The sequence below is a fragment of the Heliconius melpomene genome, chromosome 6 (assembly GCF_056956725.1).
Source record: "Heliconius melpomene rosina isolate 202511_hmr_F chromosome 6, ASM5695672v1, whole genome shotgun sequence".
Lineage (NCBI taxonomy): Eukaryota > Metazoa > Arthropoda > Insecta > Lepidoptera > Nymphalidae > Heliconius > Heliconius melpomene.
The window spans coordinates 2,676,410-2,691,313 of record NC_140394.1 but is presented as its reverse complement, the minus strand read 5'-3'; the positions used below and the strand labels follow the sequence as shown (position 1 = coordinate 2,691,313).

At 31.7% G+C, this 14,904-nt stretch overlaps 1 protein-coding gene across 1 annotated transcript in view; it reads right to left on the bottom strand.

The window, feature by feature from the left end:
- The window catches only part of LOC146538070 (acetylcholinesterase-like), a 54,327-nt gene extending 40,502 nt beyond the window's left edge, over positions 1–13,825 (bottom strand). Inside the window, exon 1 of the mRNA XM_085187424.1 lies at positions 13,688–13,825. The gene's annotated coding sequence lies outside the window, so the exon portion shown is untranslated. The remainder of the gene's footprint in view (positions 1–13,687) is intronic.
- Positions 13,826–14,904: the final 1,079 nt, after the last annotated feature.

Genomic DNA, 14,904 nt, shown 5'->3' with positions numbered 1-14,904 from the left:
CATTTACATTTAATTACAGTATAACAGTAAAGCAATCTAGCTATTTACCTCTAACTGAAATTACCGTACAATTAACAAAGACTATTATTGTTTTGAATTTCGTTTGTCAAATCACGCAATAATGGAAGCAAAAATCTTGAAATAAAAATAAAATGGAAAATATTATAATTTTTTTATAAATTTTAGGTCAGTTCAGTTCATTACTTCTGGCACTTCAAGCACCGAAATAAATATTCAATTTTCTTTTTTTTATAATAGATATTTCTTCTTTTTGTTTTCTTTATGTAAAGAAAGGTATGGGTGCTCGATTTTTCTTATTTTCTGTTTCTTCACGCTGTATCCTGCATGTTGCAGATTACATAGATGGAGCCTAGTGTTAAGACACTACGCTTCATCACATCTAAACTAACATTTAAAAGCTCAAGAGTTTATTTGGTTGAACGCGATAACCTCAGGAACTACTGGTTCCAATAGATTTTTTTTGTATCGTATTGTATATTCTGATAATCGTTTCAATGTAACCCACTATTCCTGCTATCAAAGTTACCAGAATTTGTCAAAATCTTTATTATTTCTGTTTGAAAAATGACTGAGGCCACAGGTAAGAGCGAATATATAATAATATGATATGAGGTAATAATTAGCCCAAGATGTCCCATAGAACGACCTCGTGGGGTCCTTGACAAGTCTTCGATATTTCTAACGGCCTTGTCTTGAGTGAGTGGGAGCCTTATTCTAAATGACTGGTGACGGTTGATCACGCAAGTGCAATAAAGTAATATTCCTTTTTATTTCGTTCTTCATATTACTTTATTTGTGGCTTTTGAATTATTCTAAAGATTATATTAAAAGCACAGATCGTGAGGCCAGAAGTGGTTCAGGGGCTCAAGTGTGTAAACGCGACAGAAATGTCAACAGAATTCAGCAGACAATGGGAACGGAGTGTGTTACTACACTCTCCCTCCCTCCATAATTAGAGATTTAAGTGCAATTGAACTAAAAATGAATCTTTTTATTTATTTACATGTTCCAAATAAATGCCCTGATAGTAATTTACTTTCATATATTCGAATAGTATAGAAGTTTCGCATATACGTTGTGGCAAACTTTCCCTCTTATTAAATATGAATCAGTCGATATTGGTGTAAGTATAGTAGACAAGGGCGAGAACTTTAAAAATAAAATATTTGTAATAGACTGTAAATGTTGAAAGACATAGATTTAATATTTTTATTACAAACAATATATAATGTTAGTCAATTATTTCTGAGGTCGTTAATTCGATCCCGATCGATAATTATTTTCAAATTATCTTCAATTTGACGTTCTGGAAAAGTGGAGAACAAAGTCTCTTGATACTTAATTATCTATGCCTTTCTTGTTATGAGACATAAAGAGTAGAGTTAGAATAATAATCTTTTTACTACTGAAATCACAATAATAATCAATAATTTTGTCTGTAAGAATATTTTTTATTAAATAATTACATAAAACCATATTTCGCGGTCTGATGGCGCCTAATAACGTGAGGTTCCGCCCACGTCGTTTCGTTACAGTCAAAGATAGAAAAACAGTATTACTTATTACTTTGACTACGTTGCGAAAAATCGAAAATTCTTCATATTTTTACAACTAAAATAAAGAAAAAAAATAGTCAATTAAATAATTTTATTTACATACATATACTTAGCTTACGTTGGCTATAAAACGTAAAATCTAATTTCTATCCGTTTCCGTAAGAATTTCGGAAAATCCTGTCTAAGAGTTTCCAAGGACCCCCCAGGAAGGAAGGACATCGTAAATTTCAGCGTTCTACGCTGTCTAAGCTATTGGTTGTCTGTCAATCAGTCAGTCAGTAACGCAAAAGTTTCATATTTATAGATTAAGATAAAAAAAAATCGACAATCAAATAAATAAAATTTTATATTCATATATGATATAATAATACAGGAGAAAAAAAGAGGCATCGCAATGGAATTTTATTTCGCGATTCCATTAAAGTCACTGCATGAATGTCACGTATCAAAAAATTGATATCAAACAAGGACTATAATAAAGCGCAATTTATATTTTACATTTTACAATTTCCAATTAAAATGGACGTTCAGTGTTTGTTTTCGTTATAAAGGCTGTTAAATTGTCTTGTATATAAAAATATTTTATTTTATATTATAATATATAGGAATGGTTAAATACATAAATAAATACATATATATATATTTTAGGGTACCTCGAAAGGATGAAAGTAACCCTTATAAAATCACTTTGTTTTCCGTTCGTTCATCGGTCTGTCAAGACCCTTTTTCTCAGGAACGTTTGTTTTCTGTTTCACGCTGCCGTATGCGTGTGAGTAGGCAAAGGGAGCTTAGTGTTAATATACTACGCTCCCCATTTTCCGCTGAATTCTAAAGAATTTAAATGGTGGAACTCAACGCCGTGCTTTGCCTTCATACTAGAGCGAACATATAAAAATATTATATTTCATCGAGTGAGAATCGAACTCACAATCTGTCGCGTTTATAATCACACCCTTGTGCCCCTGTGCTACGACTGACCTGTTGCGACATGTGTCTTTATGAAATCTATAAAAAAACATGAAATTCTAATTCTTGAAGCTCTATTTTCTTATTAAAAATATAATAAAACTAAAGATAATATCTTGAACTTATCAAAGACTTTAAAGTTATTTTTCAAATTGAATATGTATCTATCACATAATATAGATATGCAAGGGTGTACTCCCTTCGTTGTTCTAACTTTAGAGTACCTTTCCTACGAGGGGGCACAAGTAAAGTTTCTATTTATATCTCACATAGGATAAAAGTAGAATAATGGCGATAAAAAACAATAACAGTATAAGGACTATAACAATATCAAATGTAGCATAGACAAGGAAAAGTGGAAATGATTATGTAGGATAGGTCGTTCTATGTACAGCTATGTACGAAGGCCGTTATGAGGCAGGAGTACGTAACCGTAACGCGACGGTTATGGGTTTGATTCTCATTCGAAGATCATTGAAAGTGGGAAACGGACTGCCTTATCACTAGGTTCTTCCTGTCTGTCCTGGTATATACGGTATATAGCGTGAAGCTGACAAAAAATGTAGAAAGAACATTCGCGTATAATATTGTATATTAAAAGAAATAATTATTTTATAATATTGATTTTAATGAAGAGTTAGTTTAAGGATTACAGTTTTAAAAAATCTCACGTTGATAAAGACTAATATAAGACATGAGATAATGAGCAAATGAAAATTCTAGGACCAACTGACCTACTAGAATGCTCATTAAGAAACCTATTCGCTTATCTGACCTCCTTTTAAACAAATGAAGATGATTTCCGATACTAATCACACAAGCCTTGCGTGAAAAGCTTTCTTCTTGAACTTAGTATAGACTCAACAGAAATATAAAGATATACAAACTAATTAATTAAATATACCAAATTTAGATACTTATAGAAAAAACAAATTTTCCAAAAAAAAAACAAAAATATTTTTTAAATAGTGTATAATTTAACCCTATTATCTCTATACAACACCTACATTTTATAGTATTTGCCGAGTAAATCTATTAATAATCCTCATTCATTGACCGATTTTGACCCATTTAGATACCCCATTGCGTGCTGGGTAATAGAACCCAATACTGTATTTTCTACAAACCGGGAAAACCACTCCTCTGAATCGAATTTGATAGTTCAACTAACAATAATTTCTGGTGAGTTTTTATATAATAGATACGCATTTTTCATTTAACGCCGCTCGTGGCATATGCGAAGGTTAACGTGATAGGTTGTGGGTACCATTCCCGTAACAGGAAATGAAGTATTTCTATTTCTTTGCGCTGGTAACGAGGCAAGGCGCGGCGTTGAGAACCCCCACTCTACACGCAATGCCTTCGCCCGGGTGGAAAGCGGAAACGTATCAATGGGAACGGAATATCGTAACACTAGGTTCCTACATACCCTCTGCCTATCTGTTATAAACAGCTGAAGCTAAAAATCTATCTAAAGCTAAAAAAAAAAATATATATATAGAAGTTTATAAGTTTCATTTCTATCTATTTACATTTTTCTTCATTGTGTCTTTTTTACTATCTTATTTAATTCGAAGAGAATTGTATAAAAGGTTCCAGCGACGATAGCTACGAAAGTGTCACAAGGGTAAAATTCTTTTTATAGGTCTTGAGTTGCGTGCGAAAACATTCAAACTACGATATAAAGTGTTAAAGTTAAATAATAAATATACTTATGCCCAGGCTAGAGAATGACACAAGCGTGTAAAACTGCCTCGGTGCGTGTCGAACACACCTTAGTAGGCTTCCTCTGTTTAATATAGACAATCTTTCAATGGTTTCTATTGAGGACGTGCGACGAGAGGATAAAAATATTCATATCCGTATCCGTCTACGCAGAAACAGACGTAATGTGTTTTAAATTTGTTTTTATTTATTTGCGGTTGAATAGGTTTTAAGCAGTAGCAAATTAAATACCATGCAAAGAAGCTACATATATAGTGGGGTTAAAACATGCTTATAAAACCCCATACTATGTTTAGGTTCCCGTTAACCTCAGATTTTTTTTTTTAATTTATTTATAAACAATAACTTGGGTTGACAGTACTGTACGATTCTAACTTACATTTAAAGTTGATTAATAAATATGCTAAGTTTATTCAATATCCATATTTTACTTTCATCCTAATAGCCTTAGTTAGGATCATCCCTTAACAGTATATTTGTATTTACAACGACAAATCCCATATTGTCGTTAATGTTGCTTTAAGCTAACGTCAATAGAAACTATTATATAAACAACAAAATGCCTAAATACATTACACCCACGTGTGTTTGCCTTTAATAATTTATTTGAGTTATGTATGCAAATGACCTTTGATAATTTACCTAACTTATATATAATTTACAAACCCCGTTTGGATGGGAAATTATTATATATACATATAACAAATGTATAGAAATTCAAAAGGACATAGTTAAAACAATTATCGTCGAGAACGTTCACATTTGAACTTTAAAAGGGAACACGCCTCAGGCTTTTCTCCTTTAGCTTCCAGAGAACTGTATGAAATGTTGAAAAAAAAATAGGTCACAAAAATACTCAATTGAATTCATATGTTTACTTCTTATTAGGGTAATGAGAAGTAAATATTATGTCAACTTAATATATTAAGATGATATTTTGTATTTAATTTGTAGCAATTAGTATATTTTTGTTGCTTTTTCCATAAGTTTAAATAGATAGATATATAATATGTAATATTATTAGTAAATGTGTGTATTCTAAAACTTTCAAATTCATTAGAATTTAAGAAATAAATATATAAGTTTTTTTTATTCTTTTTCTGCGCTTTGCCGTATTACCAAAGCCAAGAAAATTGAAATATTAAATTTAATTTCCTCGAGTATGATTCGAACCCACAATCTGTCGTGTTTACATTCACACTCTAGTGCACCTATGCCACATCTGTCCTCCATATATGTAAGTATCATAAAATAATTATAAAAGTTCGTAAATTCCAAATCAATATAAGTACTTAATTGAATTTATTTTAAACACACACATATCAATGATCGCTAAACCACTATATACAAAACTATGTGTGAGTGTGTCTACCAAATGTTTCATTGGAGAAGTTTTATTGACCATAAAGATAGCTGGAAACGGCCATTAAGTGGATTAGAATTAGTTTGAGTAGAAAACCAAAAAAAGAATAATATTGTTGCAGGTGATTTATATAGGTATCTTTAGCTTCATGTTAGGTAGGCAGAGGGAGCCTAGTGTTAAAACACTCCGCTCCCCACTAGTATGTATGCTGTGCTTTATATATTTATTATTAAATAAATAGAAGAAAGAGTCACAGACATAAAGATTTCACGAATTTCATACATTATAACGAAACATAAGACATTCCATCACTCACAATTTTTCACACAACTTTTCGACTATACAAGAAACTATGACAAAATCATCATGTCATAAAACTATATATTTTCTCAGTAAAAGCAGAAGAAAAAAGAGAAATTTAACGTTAAAAAATATTCCGTTCACGACTACGCAAGATTCTGACAGAGAATTAACTATGATTTACGACTTTTATGAGCCCTCTGCCCTCACTGGGGCTTATTTGCGTGACTTTAATATGACAGGACAGTTTCGCTTTGAAAACTGTAAGCAAGATCAAAGATTAAAGGAGTGTACCTACTTTTGATTTGAAACAGCCTTATTGAAGTTTAGCTTAGAAAAATATTAGTATAAACATATTTAGCTTTGGAAGTTAGTGTTTAAAGGGTAGTTCAGGTTTAAAATATGGAATAAATTTGTTTTGTTGTTTTTTATCTATATTTAACCTAGCTTCTAGACATTTTTGCAAATTTCTTATAAATTTGTGTGTATTGAAAATTTACAAATAGCTTCACGGTGTATCTCGCACATCGGGTAGGCAGAGGAAACCTAGTGTTAAAACACTTCATTCCCCATTTTCCGCCGAATTGTGGAGGCATTGTGTTTTGAGTAGTAGAACTCAACGCCGCGCCTCGACACCAGAGCGAAGAAACGAAAACATAAATTTAAATAAATAAATCAACGTATATAATGTCGGTATTGTAAGTAATGTTAGTTTAATACCATGACAGTAACCTAGATTCTTGATAGTAATATGTCAAATTATCACTTCGAAGCGACAGTTAATGGCAGGTGACACGCAAAATTCATTTAGTAGAGACTGTAATATAATACGTATTAAACTGTGATATCCTTCTTTTGTATCGATTGTGTACCAAATGCGGGATACCTACGAGAGAGAGAGCAGAGAAAATAGTGTTAATACTCTCCGTTTTCCACTTTTCTTCCGAATTCGAAACACAAAGTTTATAAAAAAGAATGTTCACGATGCCCTAGAATGGTAATAGATTTAAAATATTTATACTCGTATTTACATTTTTTATCTATCTGGAAATAAAGCTTCGTTAACTTTTTCCATATAGAACAATATTGATAAAATTATTTAAAATGTTAATATCAATCCCCTTCCTTTATTTAGCCTGCAAGTTGCAGGATATGCTTGGAAATAGATCAAGTTACTTTGTATTTGTAGAACTTTAATGAAAACTAACTTCTTTGTAGGTTTAACGTAAGCTTAGAAGTTAAAACTACTAAGATTTTAAAGAAAGAACTTATACTTTAAGGATATTTTTTTTATTACGTAAGTATCTGTTGAAGCTAAATATCAATTCTGATTTATTTTTGGTTGAATAACGGTACTCAATCCCACACTTAGCCTCTTTACGAAACGATTAATAAAAACATTAAATATCTCCTCGAGTGAGAATCGAATCTACAACCCGTCACGTTATATATTTAGGTAGGGGTATTTACACAGTAGAGTCTTATATATTAAATAATATATATTTAATAATATATATGACTCTTTCGTTACTGAATAGTTGAAAAGATATATTATGAAAATTTTTGAATGATGGATGGATGCGAATGTCACATTGTGTTTCAGTATAACGTATAAAATTCACAAAGGCTTTATATCAGTGACTCTTTCTTTTATTTATTTTATTTCTTATTTGAGATTTACTTTTGTTTTATTTGAGGTAATGTCTTCAATTCTGGCGGAGAGTAAAGAAAGGAGTGTATTTATTATTTAGAAAAACAAGGCCAACTATTGTAGAGTCATCTGATGGTGAATGATCACCTACGCCCACGACTTCACCAGAGAAACTACACCGAGGAACCTCTTAAGTTTTATAATTTTTTTAAAACTAATTTTACATAATATTTACATGAACGATAATTAAAATTTACTTCTACATCATTTACACTATAACATTTTTTAGCTTCACGCTGTAACCCGCACGTAGCAGGGTAAGGGAGGAGATCCAGGAAACCTAGAGTTGAGACACTCCGTTCCCCATTAACCAATAGCCAAACTTTTGAGGCACTGTCTGTTGAGCGGCGGATTACAACGCCACGATTCACCAAACCTAGGAAATAAAAATATTAAATATATCATTCCCCGAATGAGAATCGAACATACAACCTTCGCGATTATAGTCATTCTTGTTGCCCTGCACCACAACGACCTCTTATTATATTAATGCGAAAATTATATTGTTAAAACTGAGAATCGTCTAACATTTTTGCTCTTAAAACCAATTTACTTCAAACGCTTTGTAAAATAACGACGTACTCGTAGTACCCACGTTTCATTAAAGCACAATCAATCATCTCTTATGAATGATTGAAGACTTCCGTGGCGTCTTTGGTGTACGTATCCTATATATGTATATACTGTACTCGTAGGTACCAAAGTAAGTGCAGTCAAATCTTGTATATGAGAAGAGAGAGAGAGAGAGAGAGAGAGAGAGAGAGAGAGAGAGAAAAAGGTTATAGTGATGAAGTGTGACAGCATCTGACAGTAAACATTATATTTTTTGAAAACAATATAATTATATACTTTATAAATGTAGTATTTTTAGCAGAATAAAAATTAGCTTACGTTATTTCCTGACAATTATAAAAAAATGTAACACTAATTTTCAAAAAACTTCAAGCTGTATCCCACACATACATATAAGCAAAGACAACCGAGTGTCAAGACACTTCACACGCCTTTCATTTAATTAAAAAACTTTTATACATTAAAGTTTGTGTATAATCAATCACAGCAAAAAATTATCCATACCTATATTATAAATTCGAAAGTAACTCTGTCTGTCCGTCTGTCTGTCTGTCTGTCTGTCTTTTACGCAATCAGGGCCAAACCGCTAACTTAATTGTGATAAAATACTCATATAGAGATACTTGAGGGTCCCGGGATGAACATAGGATACTTTTTTTCTCATATTTGTAATATTTTCGATATATATCAATATATTAAAATACATAGTAATTTGACATGCAATTTATTCCGCTATGTTAATGACAACCGTCGTTGCTAAACAACGATTTGCAAAGTTTGTTGTTAGAAAACATAACCCATAAATATATTTAATAAATATTTGTATAGTTCAAGCGGGCGTAGCCGCGTTCGGGTCCACTAGTAATTTAATAAAAATCGAAAATATCAAAAATTTTAGCGCACAAACCGGAGAACCACAAAGCTTTTTTCCATTTCAGTCGAGCTTTTCTCTATTTACTTCAAATATAAAGTGGAACGAAACGAATCATTAATATTAAAATCGCTTATGATTAATTAATCAGCATCGTGTTATTGATGAACGGTCTGTTTATTCCGTAGATTGTATAGCATTCTCGTATAATAATAATAATATTGATAATTATTAAAACATTTGGCCTAGATTATATTATATTATAATGTAGAAAAATTAACATGTTTAATGTATCGTGAATTTGTATTATGTTTCAACAAATTTTAATTTCTGAATTGAATTTAATTATTGAGTTTCGAAATGATTATATGAATTTTTCTTTTTTTATCAGTTTCCCGCACATAGCAGGATAGGCAGATATATATAAATTTAAATATTTCCTTTCCTCGAGTGGGAATCGAACCCACAACCAGTCGCGTCACACTATTGCCACCTTGGGTTCATTATATAAATCTATATAAAAATAAAAATATATAATGCTTAACGTTGACTATAAAATATATAAGAAAGCCATATAAAAAGAATACTAATATAAGTACCTTATACAACAAATAATACGATTGTCTCGGCCGACCTCTCTCCACCGTATCAAAGAACTTGAATATTATTCTATTACGAAACCCTTTTATTGTTATGGATTATATATAATATGTTAGTAGGTCTGTCTATTGACAAAAGTGAAATATGGAGAAAAGAAAATGGTTTAAAAGCTTAGAATTTGTGTTAGTCGAATTAAAATCAGCCTATAGAAGAATGGGGACGTCGTGGTGAAGTGGGATATCGACGTTTGTGGGTTCGATCCTATTCAGGGTAATGCTTTTCAGTGCTGAAATATATTGCGGTGTTGAATTCCGCCACTCAACACGCATCTCTTAAAAAATTGGGCGAAAAGGTCTACGGAAAGCATCATAACTATACTTTTTATATAAAAAAAAGGATAATATTACTTGTAAATATGAAAGTTTTCATTCCCCCAAGTGGGAATCGAACTTACAACCGTCGTACTTACAGTCGCACACCAACACACATAGTCGCACATAACACAAAATTCCGATATTAATAAATTAAAGGGCACTAAAGAAAAAGAAACACTCCAAACGCCATTTTAGTAGTAATTTTACTGTCATTTTTAATTTACATTTGGTACCCATCCAAGTAAAAGAGCACGCGAGCTAACAAGAGCTTTTAAGAGCTCACTCTTAACAAAACTGTGTCACCACGGAAATTAATTCACAATTTTGTTTTCAATCAAGTAGTTTTCGATTCGATTATGATATTTTAAATATATGTAAACCAATTTGGTACAGTCAAATATTTTGTTTATTTATTGATTTCAGATTCACACTGGATCCCACGTGTAGAAGGGTAGGTGGAGGGAGCCTAGTGTTAAGACACTCTACTTCCTTCTTTCGGCCAAATTCTGACGCATAGCGCGTTAAATGATAGAACTAGTCGAGTCTCGTGGCAACGCTACGCTTTGCCTCAACACCAGAGCGAAGAAATGAAAAGACATTTCCTCGAGTGGAAAACGAACCCCCAACTTGCCACAGCCACACGCTTGTGCTTCTCTTATTTATGATCAAAAGTATCTTAAAATACAACAAACCAACTATAAAAAGATATATTTAAATGTCAGTATGTATATAAATAAGTTAATTATAAAATCTATGATTAATACTGTATCAAAGTTGTGAGGCGGCAGTGCCCACGAAAAACTACTGACCTGAAACAAGTCTATTTATAGAAAGGATCAAAATGAACTCCGTACAATAAATTCAGTGCGATACGCCCACGCCGTTGTCCCGAAAATTTCTCCGCACGATAATCTAATGTGATTTGTAATTGGTTAAGCATCTTCACCGCAAATAGTAAATATAGGGTATATAATTAACATCCTTTAAATGAAGTATTTAATATTCTTATTTCTTCGCTCTATTGTTGAGATAAAGCGCGGCGTTAAGTTTCACCACTCATTATGCAATGACTCTAGAATTTGGCAAAAATTGGGGTATCTTAAAAAAAAAGTAGGTTCCATCTGCGTACCCTGCTACTGCGACGTTTAATTAAGATAAAAGTATCCATATTGTTATCTAAGACTACTTTTGTTGAATAAAAATGGAAACACTAAAGTCTATAACTCCATTAAATGAAGTTAAAAAATCTCATTTTTTCCTGTTTCTGTGAGAATTTCGAGAAATCCTGTTTTTGTGCTCTTTTACAATACTCTACAACATGTACCTACGCGCCGCGAAGTATAACTATGCGTCAGTCATCAATAACGGAAGAATTTTATATAATACATAGATAAATATATGTCATAATAAAACCAAGTTCTTTGAACGAACTCGTTTTTTTCCAATATTTCATTTTCCATTAATTTTCCAAAGTGGCAACTTTGGAATTTTTTTGCAAAAAAAACCATCTCCACATTCTTCTTTTATCTTCTTAAATTGCAGATGAAATGTGAAAGGTGAAGAATAATCTTTCAGCAGCCTATTCCAACTTTTTCTATATAAGCTTGTTATCATCCCAGTATTTATGTAAATCCCGTGAGGGTTACGACCACGCTAATTTAGAGAATCACAAAATGAATTTCAATGCGGTTTTCCCTATTATGACTTATACTTTATAAGAAAAGTTAAATTTGTCTTTATTATATATTGTGTCTTACAGAGGCCTTGAATGTTAAAGAAGCTGTAAATCTGGAATCAATTGACAATAATTACATATAGCGTCTTTGGCAATGTATATTTCCTTAAGATGAAAGAATATAAGAAAAAACGTCTTAAGATAAATAACACTTTCATATAAAAAAATATTATCCATACACATTTCTAACATTTTGTAAGCCGAAATACCACTCTTTTCGTAATTCTTCACTAATTTAATAAGTTTCATTTAGTTTATATTTGATTCGAAGAATTCTGGCGGTAAGCGATTTCGATTGCCACTTGCCAGAATACATTATTTTCATTTTCCCGTTCTGGTAACACGACAAAGCGTGTTGTTAAGAATGTCATACAATATTCTTGGTGATGTTATCAGACGCAGAGGGAACCTAATGCTAAGACCCCTTTCCTTACTTTCCACCCAGTTTTCGGGACTTGCGCCTTGTTACCAGAGAAAGAAAATAAAATAATTAATTCGTAGGAATGGGAATTGAACCCACCACCGTCAAGTTTACCGTCAGCCACAATGCTGCTGCACTACGATAGCCTCAAAGAAATGTTCGTATATTATAGCTAAAATAAACTGCGCCGTAGATGTCAGAAGAAGTGTCGGTTCGAATATAACGCTATAAGGAATATTGAATTTTTAGTATAAAAAAAGATTTTTATATTTGATATAAAAAACCACGACATCAAATTCCAAAACCTTTTTTCCAATCACGAAACGTTTGTAACAGGTATAAAAGTAAAAATATTTTTCAATATTGTACGTATGAACGTTATACCAATAATATCGATTTGACCTACTCTTTATAAAGATGAAATGACTGAGCGCTAACGCCTCCCTGGATCGGGCGACATCGACCAGTGATGTGCCTAACTCTAACTGCATTGGACTAGGGATGTGTGTAATGTACACTATGTCTTTTTATTATTAATCTGTGTAATTTTTTTAAAGATAAATAATAATCTTATTAGGTATATTTAAAATTAAGGTGCGTATTTATAAATCGCTTTCAAGTTGAAGATCGGTCTTGAGATGTCGTTTTCATTCATAGATATCAAATTTATCAACGAAAACGTCATCTCAAGATCGATCTCAGACTTGAAAGCGATTTATAAATACGGGCCTTAAAGTAGTATTTACATTTTGCAACAACATCTATGAGAGTTAGTTATAAGCAGAGAGTATAAAAAACTCGTTCTTATTTTCATCTAAATACAAATAATATAATCATTATAAAGATATAGAATAAAATAATAACTTCAATTTGTTACCAAAATAACGTCCAAAAAATACCTTATACATTAAAATTTGACGAAAACATCGATTCGAACCCACGATCAATGCATACGGTCAGAATAACTGCGTTAACATGGCGCTATAACTCCTTAACCGGCTTAATTACAGACATACATACATAGATATCATATTTTGCTTTATTTTTTCGTGTTTATAATATTAAAGACGGGCTTCCCTATTTAGAATTACAGCTGTGAAGCGGGCTGCCCTCTGCTCAGCGTGAGACTTAATTAAATTATTTGAATGAATCCGACGCTTCCGCCGCCCCGTAGCAAACCAATGCAGGATATATCAATTGCCGTTTCAAAACAATATGCTTCTATTGTTTATAATAACTATATACTAACATCGTAAATATAATATAGAAAATTAACTAATATAAGTTAAAAGATTTAAAAAAATACTAAAGCTTAATTTAAATACATAAAAAAAATAAAAAAGTAAAAAAAAATCTAAGCTCTCACAAATTTCTGAAGATGCATAAAAAACATTGACCTTGAACTACAGGTGGCATAATAACTCGTAATAAGCGCTCGACTTGCATAATTAGTAAATTTCCATATACGTACATAGTAATTAGATATGTGGGACGAAGTTGGTGAACTTGGCTATTATGTAAAGGGTAACACAGTTTATGTATGGTTCACGTACACTCGCGTTTGTATGGGATTTTAGAGTTTCAAGAGATGTTCACCCACCGGCGTTCCAGAGAATACTGAGCTTATACGCGAACGCGATCGCGTTAGAGTTGCTAGAGTATATGGTCGGATCTTCCTTTTTGATTGTATTATTACTTGTGTATTGTTTGTATTGAAATATGTTTTTTTAAGGAATTTGTATTGAATATTGCTTCTATTATTTCATTTATATATTAAATAAAACAAGATGTTTTTGATAGTTCATAAAAAATCCATACTCTATCTACATTTTCTTTTTGTTTAAAACGATATATATTTAATCTTATAATATTAAAAATAGATATAAAACCTTGATGTTTATATTTTATCAAATAGCAAAATTCCTAACTATACTCCACCCAAATAAACTATTTAAAACGTAAACATAAAGAAGCATTTCAATCATATTAATAAACATCATAATAAAATTACCCTAAAAAGTGGTAAATGAACTGTGCAGGTATCATAAAGAGTAGATGATCATTCTCCCGACAACCGTTCCCCGGGAACCCTATACATTGACCCGTCACTATATAGCGTTATACATTTCGATATATTCATTTACTTCACCATCCAATACCAGCTATGTTAGAAGGAAAAATATTTAAGTTAAACATAATATTCAATGGATTTTAAATAAGAAAATAATTAAGAAAACAATCCAAATGTTAAAAGTACTCAGTTTCCGTAGAGCAACACCTCGAAAACGATTAAATAATAGCAGATTCGCGGTTGTAGCGTCGGTTTGTTCGTGAAGTTGTAACGATTTTAAGGCCATGAAATGGGGCACGAATTTTATTGTAGACCAATTTTGTTTGTTTCGTTTCGCAAAATATATTAAATTTTAATTAAATTCAGAGATTTGACTTGGAAGATATTTTTAAGTATATATTTAGCTATGTATAGCATAATTATATAAAGAATATATTTTTGTAAATCGCCATTCCTCTGCCTATCCTGCTGTGTGCGGGATACAGCGTGAAGCTGATTTGATTTGTTTTTTTGCGAAAGAAACTAAACTTTTACGTAAAATATCTATAACCTATTTTAATCTGCAAGCCTCCCCCTATACCTAATGGCATAACAATAACTCCGTCTTCCTCCACTAT